Source organism: Camellia sinensis, chromosome 12 (assembly GCF_055761805.1).
Source record: "Camellia sinensis isolate YWXY chromosome 12, ASM5576180v1, whole genome shotgun sequence".
In the NCBI taxonomy this organism is placed as follows: Eukaryota; Viridiplantae; Streptophyta; class Magnoliopsida; order Ericales; family Theaceae; genus Camellia; species Camellia sinensis.
Window position 1 is genome coordinate 143914978 of NC_138972.1, and position 18922 is coordinate 143933899.

The following is an 18922-nucleotide window of genomic DNA, read 5'->3' on the forward strand; positions in this document are numbered from 1 at the left end:
TGGACGAATGTTAGAATAAATGGTGAAATTGAGTGTGTGATACTTCACATCTTTGGGAATTTTGGACAAATTACCTGTTTGAGATTGTATATCTGTTTAGAGATAATTGTATTGGGTTATCGGTGAAGGGTAGCTATGATTGTTGTAGACATTGTATAAGGATTAGGCGAATTGAAACCAATCTCATGATATTTGTCATTGAATATGACCACATTTATATACATTGTACATGTATGACTTTATGAGAACTAAAAGAGGTTGTACTTCATTGTTTAATGTAGTATTTAAATGCATTGCATATGCATAAATGATTGTTTAGGAGGAGAAAGGGGTAGACCTCTATAATAATTAAGTTGGCCAGAGTGTCCTAGGTGAAAGTCTCGAAATTATACATTGGTTACCTAGCCCACGGACGAAATATCCGTAAAATGGCAATTATAGTGCTTGCATAGCCTATGTTTACATGGGTCCCGTTTGACGGTAGCCCGCGGACGAAATATCTGTAAAATGATAAATGGGACTCGTGTGACGGTAGCCCACGGATGAAATATCCGTGAAATCATAAAGTGAAATGAAATGTGTCGATTGTGGAATTATAGGACCATCGAGTTGTAAATCTCATTTGGGGTTTGTTGAAACGAAGTTGAATTGACTCATGTATGAGGGTGTGATTGTCTCATTCTTAGCATTGCATATGCACATTACATTATATCTTTGTTAAACTTCATACACTGTGCTAGACTATCTTTACTGGGCTGTGGCTCACCCTACTTGGGAATAACATTTTCAGGTAATGATGGCATGCCTCCACAAAGGCCACAGCATTGGAGGAGTATTGGGAAGCAAGAGCTTCATAGTCTATTCTTTTTGCGTTTTTTTGTAAAGCGTAGGGATTAATGTGTTCGAATTAATTCTTTTGTGTAACCAAGTCAAGACTTGGAAAGCTGTAAGCCCGTAGGGCCTTTCTTTTGTGAACCTTTATTAGGATTACATGCTGTAGATTCAGGATGCACATTTGTGAATGTATAACGCATGTAATACCTTTTGTAATATGAACTCTATTTAATGGATATATATATATATATATATATATATATTTTGCCATGTTTACTACTGTGATGAGTTGGATTATTCATAAGGTAATTTGGGGGCGTGACAGGTTCAATATTGTTAGGTGCTACTCATTGTATGGATGATACATATTATGACTAGATCTTTGCAACATAAACTTAATCCAAAAAGAGAATTGATGTTTTGGAAGTTTATGTTCCATCTTTAGACTTTCAAGACAAGCATTCTGTTCAGCTTGCATATCTGAGAAACAAACAATAGGTGACTAACTTATTTATAAAAAAAAATAAACATAAATAGCTGACTGACTTTGTAATGAATAGTCGTGCCTTCTTTGACAAGAGGATCTCACAAGAGGTCAGTGGTGATTCGCTTGGTGAGGTATGTTATTGATAACCTTCTTTCATATGCTTAAAAAAAATTATCATTAGCAATATGTTTATATGCTGAAAAGATGGGCTTTTATTTATTTTTTCTTTCCTTGTTATATATTTTCAATAGGAGTTCAAGGGTTATGTTTTCAAGATCATGGGTGGCTGTGACAAGCAAGGATTCCCCATGAAATAGGGAGTATTGAATCCTGGTCGTGTTCGTCTCTTGCTTCATAGAGGTGGGTGAATTGGGCCTTTTTTTGTGTCTAAAAGTGAACTGGCCAAATTCATTGAGGTAGGATTTGGACACCACATTGCATTTTGGCACTTTGTTTAATCAGATGTAGTAATTGTAATTTGTACCTACTAACTTAGTAATTATACAATATACAGGTGATGTCTTTTATTTTTTATTTTTTTATCATTAGTTGGGCTGGAAAGCCTTCTTAGCAAAAGTAATGACTGCATTGTCATGGTTGATTTTCTGCCACAAAATACATGAATTGATTTTTTTTTTTATTTTGGTTGTGTTGGCTTTATTCATCATAACTTATGGTGGTTTAGGACTTCAAAATCTTTTTTTGTTTTTTTATTTGAGCTATAAGCTTGTATTCAAATGCAGCATTTGCTCTATCAAGTTGATTTCATGTCATGTTTATTTGGACAGGCACTGCATGTTTTCGTGGTTATGGAAGGCGCAAAGGAGAGCGGAGGAGGAAATCTGTTCAGGGGTGCATTGTCAGCCAGGACCTCTCTATTTTGAACTTGGTTATAGTGAAGAAGGGTGAGAATGATCTGCCTGGATTAACTGATGTAGAGAAACCCAGGATGAGAGGTCCAAAGAGGGCATCAAAGATTCGAAAGCTCTTCAACCTCTCCAAGGAGGATTATAGCGATCCCAATTTTGACCCATCTCTTGTATGGTATTCTGGGTTCCGGTTTCATGCTCTCATATTATTATTGTTTCCTTTCCTCTCTTGTATCTCTTGAGTTTGGTCTTTGGGTTGCCGTGGTTGTGTTTGGAACAGGTTGGTTATGTATTTTTTTCCAATCTTGTTGCCTAGATTTTTGGTCTTCCGCTCGAGCAGCCATTATTGCGCTCGAGCGTGATGTGTAAATTTTGGTCCTCCGCTCGAGCGGCCTTTATTGTGCTCAAGTGGAAGTTACAAACTCTCAGTATTTGGCTCTCCTGTAAAAGTACTGGGGAGATGTTTTCTACGCTCGAGCGGTGTTTCCTACGCTTGAGCGGGTTTGAGCTCGAGCGGCCCCTTCTGCACTCGAGCGTTGGTCTGTCGTCTGTAAAAATACTGGATGTGCAATTTCTATGCTCAAGCGTCACTTCTTGCGCTCGAGCGATGATCATCGTGTTCGTTGTATCTTGGCGCTCGAGCGGCCATTCTTGCGCTCGAGCGGAACAACTTATTGTGAGTGACGCTCGAGCGTCGAAACCTCCGCTCGAGCGGACTGTGCGTATATCAGATCGCGAAAAGCACTTTTTAGATCACTTTTTCACATCTTTTCATTTCAAAATCGAAAGTTGAGAGTCTCTCTCTCTAAAACCTACCTTCTCCCTACTTTTCCATATATATCTAGTGATCTATTCACCCTAGTGCCTTCATTAAAATGGTGGGACTCCTCAAGCTATCCATTTTCATCCGGGTGGAAGTTGATTTCGCCACTTTTGGGGTTCTCTCTTGCTCAACTCGTCCTCTCTCTTTGAGGTAGGGATTTTCTACACTTTTATATGCTTTTTAGCTTAAATATTCATCTTTGTGTAACAATGGTAGGATTGGGGATGTTTGGGACAAACCTAGGGTTTGGGTGTATAGTGAAAAGAGGGGTTTTGGACTAAAAGTTGAATAAGTGAGTATAAAGCTTGAGAAATAAGCCTTGAGGTGTCTAATTGGTTAATTTTGGCATTGGGATCGATATTTTTAAAGAGATGAGATTTTGCCCTAAAACGACTAATACAATCATTTTGTATAAATAATTGACATTGCTGTTGTAAATATGAGTTTAAGCGAGTATTGGGATAAATGATGAAATCATGTGGGTAGTGCTTCACCCTTTGGAAAATTTGATAAGTTATATGCTATGAGATTGTATATCTATTTAGAGATAACTGTTTTGAGCTATCGGTGGAGGATAGTTATGATTGTTGTAGACATTGTATGTGGATTAGGTGAAATTGAAACCAACTTATCATTGTTTGTCATTGAATATGACTTGGTTTATATACATTGCATATGTATGACTTGTGCGAGTGGCAAGGGAATGTGCTCCATTATTTAAATGGCATGTTTGAATGCATTGCATATGCATGGATGTTTATGTGGGAGGAGAAAGGGGCAGATCTCCATGATAATTAAGTTGGCCAGAGTGTCCTGGGTGAAAGTCCCGAAATTATACATGGGTCCCATTTGATGGCAGCCCGCGGACGAAATTTTCGTAAAACAATTGTAGTGCTTGTATAGCCTACGTTTACATGGGTCCCGTCTGACCGCAGCCTGCAGACGAAATTTCCGTGAAAGTAAAGTTTGAAATGCTCATGCATCATTAGTGGAACTGTAAAATCATTGAGTTGTAGTCTCATTTGAGGTATAGATAAAAATAAGAAAGTGATCCATGTACTGGAAAGAGAGAAGAAATTGGTATCTTATGACTCTAAACTGCTGTATCTCCTTTGATGTTAATTGTGTATGTGTAAGTGGATTTATATCTTTGCTAAGATACATATACTGTGTTAGATCTTCTCTACTGGGCTGTGGCTCACCCTATTTGAGAATAACAATTTCAGGTAACGATGGCATGCCTCCGGCAAGGTAACAGCATGGGAGGAGCCTTTTGGGAAGCACAGGCTTCATAGTCTTTTTTGTGTATTTTGTAAAGCCTAGGGCTTAAAGTGTATAAATTTGTCTTTTGTGTAACCAAGTTGAGACTTGGAAAGATGTAAGCCCGTAGGCCATTTCCTTGTAAACTTTAACGGTATTACATGCTGTAGATTCAGGATGAATGTTTATGAATGTATGATGCATGTCTTACCCATTTGTAATACCATCTCAAATGAATGGAATATATGTATTGATATCTTGTTTCATACTTTTGTAAGATCGGTCTTTAGATGTATATTTCAAGGGTGTTACAACTTGGTATTAGAGCGTACCGGGTTTGAATACTTTGGGTACGTGGGAAGTGGTTAGTACCACAATGGGTTTGTCTCGCTTGACCGGGACGTTAATATGAATTGTATGCTTATGTGATAGCATGTTTATGTGATTAATTGGGCATGGGATTGAATTTCTACGATGTCGATTGGGTCTACGGGTTTCTAGGAGTCCGATTGGAAAGGCACTTGATCACTGCCATTTTGAATTGGAACTCTAGCAACATCGCGGGACGGTCATTGTCTAGAAAATGAAATTCATATGTGCTTATGTGACTGTGTTTACATGGGGTGATTTACCGTTGTCCATTGTTTTAGGACGTGAGTGAGTTAGCCTTGGCACATTTGTAAATGTGCTAATTTCTTTTGTTACCTTTATTAGGATGTTAGGACGTGGACGAGGCGGTGGTAGGCCTAGGAGGCACAAAGTGCCATACCGGATGAAATATCGGTGCAAGAGAAAGGAGTTAGTCAAGCCAATGTGGCCGAACCGGTAAGTCAGCAGGCCATGGGTGCCTTGGCCCGCGAAATGGCTGGAGCTTTGAGAGAATCCATGGGCATTCTCCGAGCTGAGAATCAAGTCCAGGCCCAGGTAGCTGAAGCAGGGCCATCTTTTCTAAAGAGGGAGTTCTTCTGGGCGAATCCGAACGAGTTTTTGGGTGATCCTAAGGAGCCACTGAAGGCAAATAGGTGGCTAGAACAGACAGTGAAGACGTTCGAGATGCTTGGCATCGAGGACGATCAATTGAGAGTGATCTTGGCGTCTTACCAGTTGAAGGGGGATGCAGGTCAGTGGTGGAAGTATGTGCAGGGTTGCATTGGTGGTGTTTGGTAGGCTTTTGTCAACGCCTTCTAGGAGAAGTTTTTGCCTCCCATGGTTAGGGAGAACTTGAGAGACCAGTTCTCTAAGTTGGTGCAGCTAAACACACCTGTGGCCGAGTTTGAGGCCACCTTAACTAGTTTATCGAGGTTTGCACCGGAATTGGTGGCGACGGAGGAGAGGCAGTGCCTAGAGTTTAAGAAGAGGTTGAGGACCAGTCTTATGTTCCGAGTGGCCGGGTCCATGATTAGAGACTATGGGCGCCTTGTTGAGGCGGCGGCACATCTTGAGACCATTATGCAGATAGAGGAGGAGAGAATGAGAGGCTCCAGGAGGAGTCAGGAGAGTCAGGGGGAGAGTAAGAAGCAGAGGGGTTCTGGCCCTCAGCAGCCCCAAGGAGTGCAGTCGAGATCTACCTTTCCAGTGCCGAGTTCGGGTTCTGGGAGAGGTGGTTAGGGTTCGGTGACTTGTTACAAGTGTGGTCAATTGGGCCACAAGTCTCCAGCTTGCCCGCAGAGAGGTGGAGGACAGCGAGCAGTTTTGTCTTTGGCCCACCCTCAGGGCCAGAATTAGGTTAGAGGGCAACCGCCAGCTTGTTTTCAGTGTAGTCAGGCAGGACACCTAAAGAGGTCTTGTCCACAGTTGGGTGGCACATCTGGTGCATCTGGGTCGAGGCAGACCCAGAGTTACCAGCTAGCACAGCCAGCACAGGCCTCGAGGGCCAATCAAGGAGCCTCTTCGGTTCAGTCAGTGTTGCAGGCTTATGCTTCAAGGGGTGAGCAGGTTGATCAGAGACCAACTGAGCGTGTGTATGCTGTTACCGCGCCAGAGCTTGTACCGGCTCCATCTGTTGTGAGAAGTACCTTTCTATTTTGTAATTCGATTACTAATGTGTTGGTTGATACGGGTGCATCCCATTCCTTTATTTTATCTGCATTTGCATCAGTTTTGGGGTTCGAGTTGGCACAGTTAGCATCTCCTATTTGTATAGAGTCACCAATCGGTGGTGAGGTTATCTTGAAACAAGGGTGTCGGGGTTGTGACATAGAAGTTGCCGATCGTCGACTTCTGTTTGCATTTATGCTAATTGATATGTCTAGTTTTGATGTTATTTTGGGTGTGGACTGGCTATCGTCATACCGGGCTGTTATAGATTGCTACTGTCAGAGGATTACTGTATATACCTCGAGTGGTGACTGTTTTTATTTCTCGGGGGACTGGGTTGGTAGAGTCTTATCACCGGTGTATGATCTGCGTAGACAGAGTGAATTGAGTTGTCTCCTTGCTAGCCTCTTGAGTAGTGAGTGTGATGAGGATCGGGTCGAGTTACCCAGGGTGGTTTGTGAATACCCGGATGTTTTTCCTGATGATCTGACCAGTTTACCACCTCACCGAGAGACTGAGTTCTCTATTGATCTAGTGCCTGGCACGGCATCAATTTTTATGGCCCCATATCGGTTCGCACCTGCTGAGTTGAATGGGTTGAAGATTCAACTCCAGGGTTTGTTACATAAGGGTTTTATCTGCCCTAGTACGTCACCTTGGGGAGCACCGGCCCTCTTTGCTAAAAAGAAAGATGGAGCCTTTATGGCTTTGTATTGATTACCGAAAATTGAACCGAGCCACTGTTAAGAACAAGTATCCGATGCCTTGTATAGATAATCTATTTGATCAGTTAAAGGGATCCTGTTGTTTCTCTAAGATATATCATCAGTTAAGGATAAGGGAAGAGGATATCCCGAAGACGGCATTTCATATGCGGTATGGCCATTATGAGTTCCTAGTGATACCTTTTGGGTTGACCAATACTGTAGCAGTGTTTATGGATTTGATGAACCGGATCTTCCGAGAGTTTCTAGACCGTTTTGTGGTCGTCTTTGTAGATGATATTTTAATTTATTCACTTTCTGAAGAGGAACATGATGAACACTTACGGGTAGTACTTGAATTACTTAGAACCCATGAGCTGTATTCTAAATTTGGGAAGTGCGAGTTCTGGCTAAAGGAAGTTAAATTCTTAGGCCATGTGGTATCCGAGGAAGGGGTGACTGTAGATTCATCCAAGATAGAGGCAGTGCACGATTGGGCGCAACCTAAGAATGCTTTTGAGATCCGTAGTTTCTTGGGGTTGGCCGGGTATTACCGAAGATTTGTGAAAGATTTTTCTAGCCTAGCCTCACCTTTAACTAAGTTGACAAGAAAATGGGTCAAATTTGTGTAGGATGAGACTTATGAGAAGTCATTCCAAGAGCTTAAGACCAGACTGACCACTACTCCTGTATTGATTATTCCGGAGAGGGGTTTAGGTTATTCAGTTTATTGTGATGCCTCAAGGGAAGGCTTGGGTAGTGTTTGATGCAAGAAGGGAAAGTAGTAGCCTACGGTTCACGGCAATTAAAAACACATGAGAGGAATTACCCTACCCATGACCTAGAGTTAGCAGCGGTCATCTTTGCCTTGAAGATTTGGAGGTACTATCTCTATGGTGAGAAGTTTGAGGTGTTTTCCGATCATAAGAGTCTGAAGTATCTGTTTACCTAGAAAGATTTGAATTTAAGGCAGAGGAGGTGGATGGAGTTCATAGAAGACTATGATTTTGAGTTGCATTATCACCCGGGAAAGGCCAATGTTGTGGCCGACGCCTTGAGTAGAAAATCCTTTAGCAATGTAGCTTGTATTACTGTCGACCCAAACCCGCCCCTATAGGTTTAGCGATGTAACCGACCAGTAATCCTTAGATTACCAAAGGCCTCTGAACAGATAATCTTAATAATAAAGGGCTACGGAAGCAATTATGTAGATATACATAATCCAATGAGCTGTACAGACATACATGGGACTGAAATTTAAAACCAAAATCTTATATTCACATGTCAGTTAACGTCATGCTTACATAACAGTCAAAAGGGGTCTTAGCCCATGTACAGATAAATAAATAACACAAAACATCTGTTACATCTTTTCATCTTTAGACTTCCAAAAAGGGAACCTCTTCTAGAGGCACACTGGCTAGCTGATAAAAAGGGCTTAGGCCTCTAACTCCGGCCTGGTCTCGAGCCTGCTTACCTACATACATAATATAGAGTAATGAGCGAAAGCCCAGCGAATAACAGCAGAGTAAAGGGGTTAATGAATGATGTCTCTTTAACAGATTCCAATTCATAAATAGACTCGGATCATAACACATTTACATAAACAGTACAGATGGTCACTAAGACCCGTATCAGACACATAGATAACCAGGGTATTATTACCCCCAGGCAGGGCCACGTGATTACAACCACGGTATTATTACCCCCGACTAGGGCCACTTGAATGTACCCACGGTATTATTACCCCCGGACGAGGGCCACATGAACAGAACCACAGTATTGTCACCCCCGGGCAAGGTCCACATGAATATAACCACGGTATTATTAGCCCCGGGCAAGGGCCACATGAACATAACCACGGTATTATTACCCCCGGGCAAGGGCCACATGGATCAGAGATATCACAATTACATTTCAGAAAGATGGACATTCATTCATGCTTCATAAGATAGCAATTCAGAACAGATCATATCATATTAGTTAGAAATAGTTATAATTGAATATAACTTTACAGAGTTATTACTCACAGATAACAGAAGCTTTCCAAGCTAGCAGACTGAGCAAACAATCAAACGTTTGACTGTGCGTGTCCTACATAGGTACAGAATAAACACGTGCTCAATTACACACTTGAAGGCTCTAACTTGATTCTTTCTCACTTTCTTATCTTAGTGTGTTCTTGTTCCTTATTCTCATTATGATGTCATAATCTTGCCCTAGGTATGCCTAAGATGTAATGGGGATTCTAAAATGTACTTGAAACTATTTTTCAAAACTTGCTGAAAACAGAGTCCCCGCTCGAGCGCAGGTTTTCCCGCTCGAGCGTGGGTCAAAATGTAAAGGACGATCGAGCGTGACTCTCCCCACTCGAGCGCTCTGTAAACTTTTGAAAAAGTGCTGGGTGTGTGATTTTCACGCTCGACGGATGCCCGATGGACGCTCGAGCGTGAGACTCATGTCCTCGCTCGAGTGCAACTTCTCACATTCGAGCGGACTGCAAAACATGAAACTTCTGAGTGCTTGCATTTCATGCTCGAGCAGACTTATCGCCGCTCGAGCGGAAATGCCAAAAACAAAGGCGTACGCTCGAGCGTGGAATCCCCCGCTCGAGCGTAGAGGACGAATTCCAGATTTTCCAGATTCACCTCCAAGCTCCAAAACTTGAATTCAAAGCCATAAAACATCGTTTCTTGGGCCAAAACTCAAAGGAAACTTGTATAATCTTAGAAAACAACTTGAATTCCAAATCATTTGTTAAAATCAAAGCCCAACCATATGTCAATTATACAAAACAAAGCTAAATCCTCACAAAACATGACATGCAAGTTCCAATTGACTTCAAACTTCCAAAACCATGACCAATTGGTGTGAGATGATATAAAACAAGATGATTTCTTGGAACAAAATCAAAATGAGAACATGCATGAAGACATTCTTTGAATTCAATCACAAAATCATGGAAATTTTGCATGCATGCATGGTATGATTCCCTTTTCTAATTCATAGGCTCAACTCTTATACAATTCAACTCAAACCCCAAGATTTTATGCTCTACTCTTCACAATTGCTCAAACAAAGGGTTGATTTCTTACCTTCCTCTTGAATTAGGCTCTAGCTTGCTATATCTTTGAGCTACCAAGCCAATTCCTCAATTTGCTAGCAAATTCTTCCAAATTGATCAATCTTTAGCTCTCTTCCCTCTCTCCCACGTTTTTTCCCTCAAGGAGATGAAATGAGAGTGTTGAAATATATTTTAGGCTCAATTATGCCTTAAATAGGCTAGGGCAAAAATGTAATTAGCTAGTGACCAATAATTTAATCATTCCGAGTCGAATTTCAATTGAACCTACCATAATGTTCTAAAAATCCGAACTAACACAGATATTCAGTTAATTTCTGAATCAGATGCCGATAAGGCCTTCAATTTCACAATACAAGATAGAAACAGAACAGATATTTTAATAATCGACAGATAGAAATGCAAATAATGCAATACACATGTAAATAATTCCAAAATTCATCTTAATTACTTATTAGGCTTAATTAATCATAATTAATTAGCTTAACACAGGTTGGGGTTATTACAATTACCATCCGAGAATGGGAGATGTTAGGTACTCTTGGGGAGTTTGACTTGCACCTTGGTGAGTCTGACTTGCACCTTGGTGAGTCTATTGAATCTGCGGTTTTGTTTTCAGTAATTGCCCAACCTACACTTGTGAACCAAGTGTTAGAAACGTAAAGTGGTGACCTTGAGGTGGAGTCTTTCCAGGAGAAGATTTCCAGTGGGAAAGTAGAGAAAGGTTTGAACGAGTATCCCGACAACAGTGTGAGATATCGTGACCGTCTGTTTGTATCGGAGTCTTGCCGAGAGAAGGTACTCCAAGAGTTCCATCATTCACGCCTTGCGGTGCATCTGGAAGGCACAAAGAAGTATCATGATCTTAGTCGCCAGTTTTGGTGGAAAGGTATGAAGAAGGATGTAGCGGTGTTTGTGTCGAAATGCCTTACTTGTCAACAAGTGAAGGCCGAGCATCAGAGGCCAGCGGGTTTGTTGCAACTCTTGCCTATAGCTGAGTGGAAATGGGAGCATGTCACGATGGATTTCGTTGTGGGCCTTCCGAGGACTCAACTTGGTAATGATGCGATTTGGGTGGTAGTTGACCGGCTGACCAAGTTGGCGCACTTTCTAGCCATGCGTATAAATGACTAAGTAGATTTTCTTGCGGACTTGTATGTTAGGGACATAGTGAGGTTGCACGAAGTCCCTGTGACTATTGTTTTGGATAGAGATCCGCGCTTTACAGTTCGCTTGTGGCAGAGCTTGCAGGGTGCCTTGGGCACGAAGTTAACCTTTAGTACGGCGTACCATCCTCAGATTGATGGGCAGTCCGAGCGTACCATTCAGATCCTTCAGGATATGCTTCGAGGCTGTGTCCTTGATTTTAAGGGGTCGTGGGAGAGGCACTTGCCCTTCGTGGAGTTTGCTTATAATAACAGTTTCCAATCGAGTATTGGCATGGCACCATTTGAGGCCTTGTATGGTCGACCGTGTAGATCCCCTATATGTTGGGCTGAGGTGGGCGATGCACCTTTATTGGGCCCGACATTGGTTCGTGAAACAACTGAGAAAGTAGTGCTTATCCGTAAGAGGTTGGTTACGACTCAGAGTCGCCAAAAGAGTTATCCCCACCGTAGGAGGAGACCCTTTTCCTTTGAGGTGGGAGATCATGTGTTTTTGAAAATATCACCTAGGCGGGGTTTGATGAGATTTGGCAAGAGTGGGAAGTTGTCCCCTCGGTTTATTGGCCCCTTTGAGATCCTTGAGCGGATTGGGGAGGTTGCTTACCGTTTGGCGTTACCGCCACATTTTTCCGAGATTCATGACGTGTTTCATGTTACTATGCTTTGGAAGTATGAGCTGGGTCCATCGCACGTGTTGGATTGGACCGACTTAGAAGTAGATGAGGATGCCTCGTATGAGGAGAGACCAGTGAGAGTCTTGGATAGAAGGGACCAAGTCTTGCGAGGCAAAACAATCCCCTTAGTCAAAGTTTTGTGGAAGCATCATGGGGTTGAAGAAGCAACTTGGGAACATGAATTAGAGGTCCGAGAGAAATATCCGGACTTGTTTGTTGATGCTTAAGCATGTATTGTAATTTCGGTTATGTTAATGAAAAATATATAAACATTGTATATGTTGCAAATTATGAAAAACGTTGTATATGTTATGGCATGTTGGGAACATGGATTCTATATAAACATTGCATATGTTTTGAGAATGTGGAACATTGATGGGTGTTGTATCACTTTTGGAAGCATTGTATATGCTAGATAAACTTTGAAAATATGGATTTGGTTTAACATTGTAAATATTTTGAGAAATTGAAAATTTCAATAAAATGGGAACTTATGTATTAAGTCGATGGAAATAATAGACCAGAAATGGGTCACGGTGTTGAATGTGTAAGAATAACATAGTTGTGAATGGTCTTTGAGGATTTTGAACTTGAACCTTATTTAAAATTTCGGGGACGAAATTCTTTAAGGGGGGAAGGTTATAGCGATCCCAGTTTTGACCTATCTTTTGTATGGTATTCCGGGTTCTGGTTTCATGCTCTCATATTATTATTGTTTCCTTTCCTCCCTTGTATCTCTTGAGTTTGGTCCTTGGGTTTCCGTGGTTGTGTTTGGAACAGGTTGGTTATGTATTTTTCTCCAATCTTGTTGCCCAGATTTTTGGTCTTCTGCTCGAGCAGCCTTTATTGCGCTCGAGCGTGATGTGTAAATTTTGGTCCTACGCTCGAGCAATAGTTGTAAACTTTCAGTATCTGGCTCACCTGCAAAAGTACTGGGGAGATGTTTTCTACACTCGAGCGGGTTTGAGCTCGAGCGGCCCCTTCTGCGCTCGAGCGTTGGTCTGTCGTCTACAAAAATACTGGATGTACGTTTTCTGCACTCGAGCGTCACTTCTTGCGCTCGAGCGGTGATCGTCGTGTTGTTGTGTCTTGGCGCTCGAGCGACCATTCTTGCGCTTGAGCGGAACAACTTATTGTGAGTGACACTCGAGCGTCGAAACCTCCGCTCGAGCGGACTGTGCGTATATCAGATCGTGAAAAGCACTTTTTAGATCACTTTTTCACGTCTTTTCATTTCAAAACCGAAAGTTGAGAGTCTCTCTCTCTAAAACCTACCTTCTCCCTACTTTTCCATATATATCTAGTGATCTATTCACCCTAGTGCCTTCATTAAAATGGTGGGACTCCTCAAGCTCTCCATTTTCATCCTAGTGGAAGTTGATTTCGCCACTTTTGGGGTTTTTCTCTTGCTCAACTCGTCCTCTCTCTTTGAGGTAGGGATTTTCTACACTTTTATATGCTTTTTAGCTTAAATATTCATCCTTGTGTAACAATGGCAGGATTGGGGATGTTTGGGACAAACCTAGGGTTTGGGTATATAGTGAAAAGAGGGGTTTTGGACTAAAAGTTGAATAAGTGAATATAAAGCTTGAGAAATAAGCCTTGAGGTGTCTAATTGGTTAATTTTGGCATTGGGATCGATATTTTTAAAGAGATGAGATTTTGCCCTAAAACGACTAATACAATCATTTTGTATAAATAATTGACATTGATGTTATAAATATGAGTTTGAGCGAGTATTGGAATGAATGATGAAATCATTGGGTAGTGCTTCACCCCTTTGGAAAATTTGATAAGTTATATGCTATGAGATTGTATATCTGTTTAGAGATAACTGTTTTGGGTTATCGGTGGAGGATAGCTATGATTGTTGTAGACATTGTATGTGGATTAGGTGAAATTGAAATGAACTTATCGTTGTTTGTCATTGAATATAACTTGGTTTATATACATTGCATATGTATGGCTTGTGGGAGTGGCAAGGGAATGTGATCCATTATTTAAATGGCATGTTTGAATGCATTGCATATGCATGGATGTTTATGTGGGAGGAGAAAGGGGCAGATCTCCATGATAATTAAGTTGGCTGGAGTGTCCTGGGTGAAAGTCCCGAAATTATACATGGGTCCCATTTGATGGCAGCTCGCAGACGAAATTTCCGTAAAACAATTGTAGTGCTTGTATAGCCTACGTTTACATGGGTCCCGTCTGACCGCAGCCCGCGGATGAAATTTCCGTGAAAGTAAAGTTTGAAATGCTCATGCATCATTTGTGGAACTGTAAAATCATTGAGTTGTAGTCTCATTTGAGGTATAGATGAAAATAAGAAAGTGATCCTTGTAATGGAAAGAGAGAAGAAATTGGTATCTCATGACTCTAAACTGCTGTATCTCCTTTGATGTTAATTGTGTATGTGTAAGTGGATTTATATCTTTGCTAAGATACATATACTGTGTTAGATCTTCTCTACTGGGCTGTGGCTTACCCTATTTAGAAATAACAATTTCAGGTAACGATGGCATGCCTCCACCAAGGCAATAGCATGGGAGAAGCCTTTTGGGAAGCACGTGCTTCATAGTTTTTTTTGTGTATTTTGTAAAGCCTAGGGCTTAAGGTGTATAAGTTTGTCTTTTGTGTAACCAAGTTGAGACTTGGAAAAATGTCAGCCCGTAGGGCATTTCCTTGTAAACTTTAACGGTATTACATGCTGTAGATTCAGGATGAATGTTTATGAATGGATGATGCATGTCTTACCCATCTGTAATACCATCTCAAATGAATGGAATATATGTATTGATATCTTGTTTCATACTTTTGTAAGATCGGTCTTTAGATGTATATTTTGAGGGCGTTACAAGGATGATGTCCGAAAATATGTCAACACAAACCGCCGGACCTTTACTACAAAATCTGGTAAAAGTCACTTGTTTCCTGCCTTTTTAGTTATTAAACACAAAAAGCTAAAAGGGTGGTGGAATTTTCATTTTGCTGCCTGACTTCTATTTACTTTTCAGTGTGAGGGGTCAAGGTGTTTGGTTGGTGCTCTGCATTATTTAAGTGCAATTTCCAAATATTAAATATAGCTAAAACATTTAAATTGGGGTGATAATGATTTCTTGTGATTGGTTTTGCTGAAATTATTTATTTAGCATAATTTATGGTTTTGTATATATATATAATACACGTAATAGTTAAAGTAAAATAAATATTTATATAACTAAATTGTATATATGTATATACATATTAAAGCATGTGTATTAATATAACTAATTGATCGTTCTTTCTTTTCTTTTCTTTTCTTCTGATTTTTTTTTTTTTTGGGGGGGTGTGTGTGATAACTTTGTCCCATATTATGTTAATTAGTCCTAATTTAATTGTGATTATGTGCTTAAAGTGAAATTGGGTTCTAATTATGTAATTATACATGTTTTTGAAACTCTATCTGTTCACCGTACGAAAATTTTTTCAACTTATGGTTATAAACTGAAAATTGAGGACCTTATCGGCTACCGAAACTGAAATTGATTGTATTATTGTGATTGGTATAATTTTTTGAGCCTACGGTGAAATTTAATTGAAAACTGATTCGGAACAAATTAATTAGAACAAAATTGATTATCTTAAGCCTTGATTAGCCATATAATTAGCGAAAAGTATATATATGCCAAATAAGCCTTAAGCTCATATTCTTGAGCTCAAAAATTCTGAGGCTACACTCTAGAGAGAGAGAGAAAGACATTGTAGAGAGAGAGAGAGAGAGAGAGAGGAGCAATTCTTGTAAATTTTCAAGTGAATTCAAGGTATTAAGAAGGCTAGCTCAAGAATTGGCCATGATTGGAAGAATTGAAGCTTTAGGTGAGTGTTTGAGCTCACATTTATATTTGAGTTGTAATCTTGTAATTCAAAGTTAATTGAGTGAATTGAAGCAAGGATTATATTGAATTTGAAGCTAGAATATACATGTATGTAAGAATTGTCATGAATTTGTATAATTGAGCATGAAACATGTGATCTATGTTGAGCTTGAATGAATATCTTTTGCATCATTTGAGCTAATAAAAGAAGCTATATTGACATGCAAGCATGAATCATGAGAATATGAATTTCAATTGCATGGATTCAAAGTGTTGGAAGTGAATTTGGTACAATTGTGTATGCATGTAGTTAAATTATGAGAATTGAGCTTCATAGTGTTGTAATTTAATGTTCTTATCATGTTAGGAGGTGTATAAGTGAAGTATGAGTTGAAATGTGCAAGTTACACCATTTGAAATGCAAGTTTGAAGCTCAAGAGGAATTCTGGAATTTCCAAAATTCGTCATGTCCGCTCGAGCGGGGAAACTGACGCTCGAGCGGAGAAATCACACTCCCAGAAGTTTTGCAGTATTTGGCCTTCCGCTCGAGTGGGGAAACTGGCGCTCGAGCGGGGACCTTTTTCTTTGATCAGACGCTCGAGCATGGAAAGGGAAGCTCGAGCGTAGAATTGAAGCAACCAGTACTTTTGCAGACTTAAGGGTCCTCTCGAGCAGGGAAACCTACGCTCGAGCGGGGACCCCTATTTCAGAAATTTTGAAAAGTCATTCTGTGTTTTGTTTACCGTTCTCTATCACTCCTAAGCACTCTTAGGCATGCATTGAACATTGTAAATAAGACAAAAAGATAAGAAAGAAGCCTAAGAGAAATGAATAAAGTTAAGAACGGATTGATTATAATATGACCCGATCTATTATGAATTGTGTAGGGTCTACTTCAAGGGTGAACCAGACTGCTGAACAGAGTGAGTAATATCTCAATAAAGATATTTTCAATTGTAGTATATTCTGCTTACTACTATGTGGTAAGAGATTCTGAATCTTTGTTTCGAATCTGTGAATGAGTTATCAATATAGCACGTCCAAATGGACTATCTGTTGTAAACATGTTAAATGGGCCTAAGGCCATTCTGAATGTGTAATGAGTTGGGCCCGAGGCCGTTTAGAATATCTGTTAAGATTGGACCTAAGGTCGTTCTGGATATCTGTTAAGACTAATTGATTAGCCATTGTACAATACTGTAATGTGATAGGCCTGAGGCCGTTCTGGAATAAATTGGACCAAAGGTCATTCTGAATCTCTGATAATCTGATAGACAATGTGTAATTGCATTGATTAAATGGCCAATATCGGCGAAAGGCCGTTCTGACATATGTTGGGCCTAAGGCCGTTCCGATATACATTGGGCTTAAAGACGTTCTGTTATAAAGTGGGCCTAAGGCTGTTCAGTTATGTACCTATATGTATATATATATATATATTGGACCCGAGTTCGTTCCGAGCTATTGGGCCAAAGGACGTTCTGTTAATTATTTGTTGATTATCGACTATTGTGTAGACAATGTTATTTTTGTTATAAAGAGGGGCTCATTCACCTAACCCCTTTATTCTAATATTATTTTACTGGGTGTTAGCTCACACCGTAATTATATGTATATAGGTGAGCAGCGTGGAGTCCAGCCATAGTCATAGCCATAGCAAGATCGAGAAGTGAACCAAGTATTTGTGAATCAGATCCGCCTCACGAACGAGGCTTTTGTTAAACTCTTTTGTTTTTGCCTATTCTGATATTTTGACAGAATCAAGTCTGCATATTTATAACTCTGAATGCTATGACTTGTTTAAACGTTTGAAACCGTATGAATCTATGAATATCTTAAATTCTTGTATGGTGTGAGTTATCATTTAATCAGGAATGTTATGTGCCATGTAAGCACAGCTCATTGGACGAATAAAGTTTTAAATTGCTTCCGCTTCTGGCCCCTTTTTACTTTAAGTAATTAATTTTCTGACTGAGGTCGTAGGTAATCGATGGATTACTGGCCGGTTATGACCTTGATCCATAGGGGCTGGTTCGGGTCATGACAAGGTGGGTGGGGGTTCAAAAGTAACCTCATTTTATGTATTATGCAAATAGAGCTGCACTTAATTTAAGATTCAATCAACAGCACTGATCAAATCGTTTTGGTTGGAAAACTCGTATTGAATTGTGAATCATAAGACTCTAACAATCATGTTTCCAATATATAACTAGAAATTTATGGGAGCCTTTTTGATAAATTCCCTTTCTAAGAGTTTTATTCCATCTAACCCATATTCTTTTTCACTATTCCACTAGGTCCTATTTGAGTTAAGAAGACCAAAACACCCTCAATCTCTCCTACCCTCATTAATGTTGATTGTCATTATGTTTTGGTCGTTCCCATGATCATTCATATTCCCCATATCTTTACTTCAAAAAAATGCATTAACTACACACCACTATTTAATGTTGATATATATTACACACAAAAAATTAAACATGGTTCTTTATTGATTGTCATTATGTTTTGGTAGTTCTCATGCATCCAAATGTTGATTGTACATGATGACGTGAATGTTCACAGTAGATGACGTGAATGTAAATGTTCACATCTGTTGGCTACACATTTTGTGCTAGCCAGTGACAATACGACGCGTGGCAAAGTAAGGGTAATATGGGGAGACCAGGTAGATCTTCGATCCTGATCATACACGTGGCAATTAATATTGGTTGTTATAAGATCTAGTAGTAGCGGATCAACAAAGAGACGTACGATGACGTGGCTTCAACGGTTGCTCACATTCAAATTCGAATATAGGGGGGAAGCCTAACTGCAAGTGAAGGCGTAGTGGAACTACTTATAAGGTAGCATGATCAGCGATTACGGAGGAGCAGTTCGACGGTTTGAAGTACAATTCGATGGTTATCTTTGGAAAGTATAAATAGCAAGAAGGACTTCAGAGAAAAAGGGGAAAAAGGATTTAAAGAATTACTTTACATATTCCAGTGTTATTTCCTGTCCTTTATATTTCTGTACTTTAAGTTCCTGCACTGCACTTCATTTGTAGGAGTAGTTTTCAAGTATATTGCCGCTGTAATTCTCTACGGAACTAAGATCATTGTAAGTTTTTCATACTAATGAAATGCTTCA

The 18922-nt window shown here is 40.0% G+C and overlaps 1 pseudogene; it reads left to right on the forward strand.

Annotated features, from left to right (window-relative positions):
- The first annotated feature begins 1584 nt into the window (after window positions 1-1584).
- Window positions 1585-18922, forward strand: part of LOC145804292 (small ribosomal subunit protein eS6-like) — a 58188-nt pseudogene continuing 40850 nt past the window's right edge.